General features: G+C 42.8%; 1 long non-coding RNA gene across 3 annotated transcripts; it reads right to left on the reverse strand.

The window, feature by feature from the left end:
- Positions 1-467: 467 nt before the first annotated feature.
- Positions 468-6,965, reverse strand: LOC144304534 (uncharacterized). Of its 3 annotated transcripts, none has more exons than XR_013371487.1 (5): positions 6,849-6,965; positions 4,299-4,438; positions 3,712-3,833; positions 2,052-2,276; positions 468-603 (listed from the first exon to the last, which is right to left on the reverse strand). It is a non-coding gene; the product is annotated as an uncharacterized LOC144304534 (long non-coding RNA). The 3 variants fall into 3 exon arrangements; XR_013371485.1 differs by having other exon boundaries at positions 3,712-3,837; XR_013371486.1 differs by having other exon boundaries at positions 470-721; positions 3,712-3,837.
- Between the last annotated feature and the right edge of the window lie 298 nt (positions 6,966-7,263).

Here is a 7,263-nt window from a genome sequence, read left to right on the forward strand (position 1 = left end):
AAATTAAATAGCACACATCTAAATAGTATCCATGAGTCAGAAAAGAAATCACAAGGGAAAAACATTGAATTATATCATAATGAAAGTAGTGGGCGGCCTGGGTGGCTCAGCAGTTTAGCGCCGCCTTCAGCCCAGGGCCTGATCCTGGAGACCTGGGATCGAGTCCCGCGTTGGGCTCCTTGCATGGAGCCTGCTTCTCCCTCTGCCTGTGTCTCTGCCTCCCCCTCTCTCTCTCTCTCTCTCTCTCTCTGTCTATCATTAATAAATAAATAAAATCTTTTAAAAATAATAATAATGAGTGTAGAATATTAGAACAGGCAAAATGAAACCAGCAGTAGAAATCAGAACAGTGATTACCTTTGGAATGTGAGCATTACCTGAAAGATGGCATGAGGGATGGCATGCCCTTGAATTAGCAAAGACGTGACTCTGTCAGATTTTTTTTAAAGATTTTATTTATTTACTTATTCATGAGAGACACAGAGGCAGAGACACAGGCAGAGGGAGGAGAAGCAGGCTCCACGCAGGAGCCCGATGTAGGATTCAGTCCAGCGACTCCAGAGGCAAAGGCAGATGCTCAAGTGCTGAACCACCCAGGCATCCCTATCAGAATGTTTTTAAGGAACAAATTATTTCAACCCATGGGTGAGGGAGTCATTATATAGGATATACTCCTGATACTGTATCTCCAGCAAAGACTTTGTATCTGAACTCCATATTCCTATATTAAAATAGAGATTTGATGTCATTTTGAATACAACACACATATCAGTAATAGATCTTTTGATTTCCTCCTCAAAATCCATTCATCTCCAGATCTTTCCACCTCAGTAAATGCATCATCTACCTACCTGCTAGCTAAACCCCAAGTGTTATTCTTGACTCCTCCCCACCCCTTATTTCTCTCATCAAATCTTACCAAATACTGTAGATTCTACTTCAACAAGTCTGTCACCCATCTATCTATGCAGCTCTCTCCATCTCTGCTGCCATCATTCTAGCCTAAACCACCATCATCTCTCTGGATTCTCCTGTGATTTCCTAAATTATATCTCCACAAGAGCCAGAGGAGTTTGTTGTTTCTAGCCAAATGACTTAGATTGTGTCATTCTTCTGTTGAAGAAGTCCTTCATGAGCTTTCTGCTGCTCCGGGGCCTATATGCTCTAGCCTCTGCTAACTCCTCCAGCTCCTCCTCATTCAGTGGGATTCCGCCACAAGAACCTCAGACTCAAAACCACCTCAGGGCCTTTGCACATGCTGTTATGTCTGTGGAATGATTTTTGTATCCTGATTCCTTTTCAAGCTTTTTTAGATGTCACCTTCCTACCTAGGCCTTATGTGACATTCAGAGAGGCCTCCCCTAAGCCCCACTATATTCTATGGTAACATTCTCTCCCTATTTATTTCCTTACAGCTCCTCTCAGAATCTGACATTTTCATGGTTTTTTGATTAAAATCTGTTTTACCCCTATTCCCAACACACACACCCTACCTAGAACATAAACTGTAGGAGAGCAAAGACCCTCTCTGTCTTGTTCATAGCCCTCATCTTAGTATCATAGCTGGTATAGAGATTTAGTATATGTTACCCCCAAGTATGCCATTTTGACATATTATTTTGAATGAAAGGTACTGAAGAAACAGCTGGTGTGGAAGGACACTCTGAACATTCTTTGGCCCCTTGAAAGCAGGAAACCAGGTACCATGTGAAAGGTACCCTCCCTGTGCTAAGGAAGTAGAAGACATTCTCTAGGAATTTAGGGCCAAGAGGCTGTATAAACAAACCTTGTTATTTCTTCACCATATTACTACCCTTGTCCCAAGCCCCCTTGTCTAGTCAATTCTTCACAAATCTGGTCACTTCTTCCTGTCTCATGTTTTTGTGGGGCTCCCATAGGTATGAATTGTAACTAAATTAGGTTTTTTCCCCAGTTAATCTGTCTTTTCATTACAGGGCCATTTCAGCCAAGAACCCAGAAAGGTAGAGGAAAATTTCCTGCCCCCTGCACTGGCCTATAGTAAATGCTGAATGAATTAAGATAAAGAATACCTGTGCATGCCAGGGAAGTCTATGGAGAGTTTCTTGATTATAGTACTTATTCTATTCCTGTTGTAATAGTCTCCTTTTTGTCAAAACCTAGCAAGGGTTCTTTTCTTTTGGTGAGAATGAGGCCAAGCTTTGATTTCTTTGATTTCTCAGAACTGTAAAAAGGAGGAATTAACCCTCATGGCCTGGGAAGAAAAATAAGTCTCTGGCTTCAGCCTTCCTAGGCTCCTATAGAGAGAGGAAGAGAAAAAATGATGGACAAAGAATGAAGGAGCTATGTGGAGGGACTGAATCCTCTCCCTGTCTCCTATCTCTCCTCCCACCACCCACCCACCTTCTTCCTGGCCAGCTATGTTTTTAATATACACATGACCATATAGTTGCTGTATTTACAATTCCTCAGTGACTCTCCTGAACATTCAGTAATTTCAATCCTGCCCTGTTACTTATTGGTCTTTATTTCTTTGGCCTTTCCAGTGGCTCTGGTGTTTCTCATTTCTTCCTAAAACTCCACCATCCATCATCTGTTCTATCACTTGGTATTCTTTTTATCCCTTTCCCAGCACTGACTATGGAATGGGTCACATTTCCCCAGGAACCCATGCAAGCCTATCTTTATAGGCAGTCTTCCTGTTTCCACCCTAAAAATGTTCTTGTAGGTGTTGGTTTTTTTTTTTTTTTTTAAGATTTTATTTATTGGGCAGCCCTGGTGGTGCAGCGGTTTAGCACCACCTGCAGCCTAGGGCGTGATCCTGGAGACCCTGGATCGAGTCCCACGTCAGGCTCTCTGCATGGTGCCTGCTTCTTCCTCTGCCTGTGTCTCTACCTCTCTCTGTGTCTCTCATGAATAAATAAATAAATAAATCTTTAAAAAAAAAAGATTTTATTTATTTATTCATGAAAGGCAGAGAGAGGCAAAGACACAGGCAGAGAGAGAAGCAGGCTCCATGCAGGGAGCCGATGCAGGACTCGATCCGGGGACTCCAGGATCACACCCTGAGCCAAAGCAGACGTTCAACCACTGAGCCAATCAGGTGTCCCATTCTTGGAGGTTTTGATCTGCGTGTTCTCCTCTATCTACACACACTGGTGTTCAGTCACCTACAACATTCCTCTCTCCTTTCTTGTTCTTTCTCTACTCAGCCCTTTTTGGGCCAAGTCTTTAGAAGTAGGGTGTCTTTCTCTTTAAAAGAAAAGCTAATAATTCCAGAGGCAGAGTGAGGGTGAATGAAATGCAAGAACAGTATATTTGTTTATGCCCTTTCTCCCTATGAGCTGGGCTGCCCTGGAATTTGCTAAGGCCCCAGTGTTTGCCGTGCACCTCACAGACTACAGCCCAGCATGGAATACCTCCCCTTGGCCTCCTTCTCTTTTCACTTAGTCTCAGGCTAACTCCTTTTCTCAGAAAGTAGGCCAGAAATAGCAGCCAATGAAAAGTAGGTTTACTTTATCTTAAGTGGTTTATTTGCATTTTGCAGACTTCCTTCCTAGGAAATACCTGTCTCCAAGAGCTTTTGCCTCATAGAAGAATGACCTCTGAGGAGTCATTTTCTATCTTTCCAGATCTAGTGAGGTTTTCCTTTTCTGACCTCCCATCAAAGACTATTTCATATCTTAGACTGTTCTCACTTGAGAATAGAGACTTAGTATTCCCAATGCCTACCACAAGAATGGGAAGGGAGCTTCCTTTGTTAGTACGAAGTGATGGATTGGTAGTGATTTGCCTGGAACATTGACGATGACCATGATCCTGGGGAAGTAGGGGAGAACAGTAGCCCCTCAACTCTGGCTTGATATAAAGGAAAGAAATAATGAATAAATGATCACACTAATGCATCAGCATGTTCTTTATGAGCCTTCATCCCCTCTGTGAGATGTTTAGGTTTCTTGGGTACCAAAAACAACACTGTGGACCTCAGGTTTTTCTGTGGGAACTCTTGTTGCCTGCAGCTCTTTAGAGAAATGAATCTTACTGCAGCACTTAGTAACTTCTGACAGGCCTGGCCCCTCATTACGGCCACCTGGCCAATACCAGGGCTTCAGATGACACCCCACGGCTTCCTACTCTTCGTCTACTGTAAACAAGAAAGCAGCATCCAAATTCTCCTAGCTCTCCAGGGCTGATTTCAGTTCATTAGTCTCCAGCTTTGATGCCAAAGCCTCTTGAGGTTCCTACCACCCCTGCCTTCAGTTCTACTGTTTCCAGGCTCTCATTTACCATCCTCCAGGTGACCCAGTATTTGTCATTACCTTCAGGAATTTTAGTGCTATGCAAATGAGCCATCAAACAATTCACCTCCAGACTCCCTCGGTATGATTCTAATGATTGCCAAATTCTTCTCACATCTGAGAACAGTTCCATTTGCAGAATGGCCAGCCCAAGAGTGTGACTCAAAAAAAAAAAAAAAAAAGAGTGTGACTCAAGAATCGTCTCCTGTTCTGTCTCTTGTTTGTTCATGTGCTTACTTGCACATGGCTTTCTTTACATTTTACCAAAAGCTGCTGTCCTCTGACAGCTCTTCCTTTTCTTGCCCTTGCACACGGTGATCAGCATGCTTAGACCCTTCCTCTCTAGCCCAGACCTCACAGTCCATTGCTTCAATCTCTCACTCACCACTAGCCTTAGCCCCTTCCCTGCTTGTGCTGCTGCCCTGTAGGCCTTCTCTGGCCGCTGAGCATGGTTGTAAAACCTCCTACGATGAAAAAACAAAGACCTCATATGATAGTGAGGACTCGTACCGTTCTGAATTTATAATTCAGTTTAGATGTTAGTTTAAGATGGATTCTTGGGATGCCTGGGCAGCTCAGTGGTTGAGCATCTGCCTTTGGCTCAGGGTGTGATCCCGGCATCCTGGGATCGAGTCCTGCATCGGGCTCCCTACATGGAGCCTGCTTCTCCCTCTGCCTGTGTCTCTGCCTCTCTCTGTGTGTCTCTCGTGAATAAATAAATAAAATCTTTAAAAAAAAAAAAAAAAGATGGATTCTTAGTGCTACTGGTGAATGCTTTATAGGGTTCCACTTCAGTTTCTTCATTAAATCCCATTAATCCCCCCTGCTGGGGGGTGGGGTGCTTCTTCCTCTTCCTATATCTCTGCCTCTCTGTGTGTGTCTCTCATGAATAAATGAATATAATCTTAAAAAAAAAACAAAACAAAAAAAAGGTACCAGAGAGCCTGGGTGGCTCAGTCTGCTAAGGGTCTGTCTAAACCTCAGGTTGTGATCCCAGGCCCCTGGGTTCAAGCCCTGCATCAGGCTCCTAGCTCCGCAGGGATCCTGCTTCTCCCTGCCTCTGTCTCCTTCTCTTCTGTTTCTCATGAATAAATAAATAAAAATCTTTAACAAAAAAAAAAAAAAAAAAAAAAGGGCAGCCCTGGTGACTGAGCAGTTTAGCACCACCTTCAGCCCAGGGCATGATCCTGGAGACCTGGGATGGAGTCCCACATCAGGCTCCCTGCATGGAGCCTGCTTCTCCCTTCTCCCTCTGCCTGTGTCTCTGCCCCTCTCTCTCTCTCTCTCTCTCTGTGTGTCTCTCTCTCTCTCTGTCTCAAGAATAAATAAATAAAATATTTTTTAAAAAATAGAAGTATCATATGATCCAGTAATCATACTACTGAATATTCACCCAAAGACCACAAAACCAATAATTTGAAGGATTATATGCCCCCCTGTGTTTATTGCAGCATTATTTATAATAGCCAAATTATGGAGGCAGCCCAAGTGTCCCTCAATAGATGAATGGATAAAGAAGATGTGCTATATATGTGTATATACACACATACACAGAGGAATATTAGCCATAAAAAAGAAAGAAATTGGGATGCCTGGGTGGCTCAGCAATTGGGCACGTGCCTTTGCCCCAGGATGTGATCCTGGAGTCCCAGGATTAAGTCCCGTATCGGGATCCCTGCATGGAGCCTGCTTCTCTCTCTGCCTCTCTCTCTCTCTCTCTGTCTCTCATGAATACATAAATAAAATCTTTTTTTTTAAAAAAAGCTTGCCATTTGCAGCAACATGGATGGATCTAGAGGATATAATGCTAACTGAAATAAGTCAGTGAGAGAAAGACAAATGCCATATATTTCACTCATGTGGAATTTAAGAAACAAAATAAATGAATAAAGGAAGAAAAAAGAAAAGAGAAACACAAAGAGATGGCTACCAGAGGGGAAGTAGGTGGAATGATGGGTAAAATAGGAGAAGGGGATTAAGAGTACACTTATCTTTTTTTTTTTTTAAAGATTTTATTTATTTATTCATGAGAGATGGGGGGGCGGGGTGCAGAAATACAGGCAGAGGGAGCAGGCTCCATGCCGGGAGCCCGATGTGGGACCCGATCCCGGGACTCCAGGATCATGCCCTGGGCCAAAGGCAGGCACTAAACCGCTGAGCCACCCAGGGATCCCAAGAGTACACTTATCTTGATGAGCACTAAGTAATATGTGGAATTGTTGAATCACTATATTGTATCACTAAAACTAGTACAACACTGTATAATAACGATACTAGAATTAAAAGAAATAAATTTTTAAAAAATGTCTTGACCAAGTAAACAGTAAGAAATACATTTTACATAACCCTATGCATTGCATGTGTGTGTCTTAAATAAAATTTTCACAAACCTTTTCCACAATACTTTATCAATACTTTCCATTTTGCATGTGGTATATTCTCATATTTTCTATTTTATGGACACAGCCAGCTAAATTGATTTCATGATGCAGTAATGTGTTCCCAAACTGATCACAAGTAAAGGTGATCTCACTGGGCTGTCTTTGGTCAGACCTTCTGTCTTAGACCTACCTAGAAGATACTTTTCCTTTTTCCTGGGGAAAGGGAACTTTCATGAGAAGTTCAGAGGTGGCCAGAGGTCTGGGAGTAGGAGTAGAAGTTGGGGGCCTCCACCTTTGAGATGTGAACGGTCACTAATCACCTGTTATCACACGTGGAGTCCCTGACCTCACAGAGACCCTTTATGTTACCCTCTGCAGATAACAAACCTCTGGTCTTGAGGGAGGTGCCTGGGCCATGAATTTTAGTCATTCCTCCCCTTTGTGGGTTTACCTGTACCCCTATTTAGAAATGTATATAATCTTGCCAATTCTTGAGTCCTTGGAATTCTATCCTATAAATGGCGCTCAAATTTCTTGGCATTCTTCACTGCAAATGAATCCATTTTCTCAAGTTGGTTACCATTTTACCCTCTGTTTTCCAGCTT

This window comes from Canis aureus, chromosome 34 (assembly GCF_053574225.1).
Source record: "Canis aureus isolate CA01 chromosome 34, VMU_Caureus_v.1.0, whole genome shotgun sequence".
NCBI lineage: Eukaryota > Metazoa > Chordata > Mammalia > Carnivora > Canidae > Canis > Canis aureus.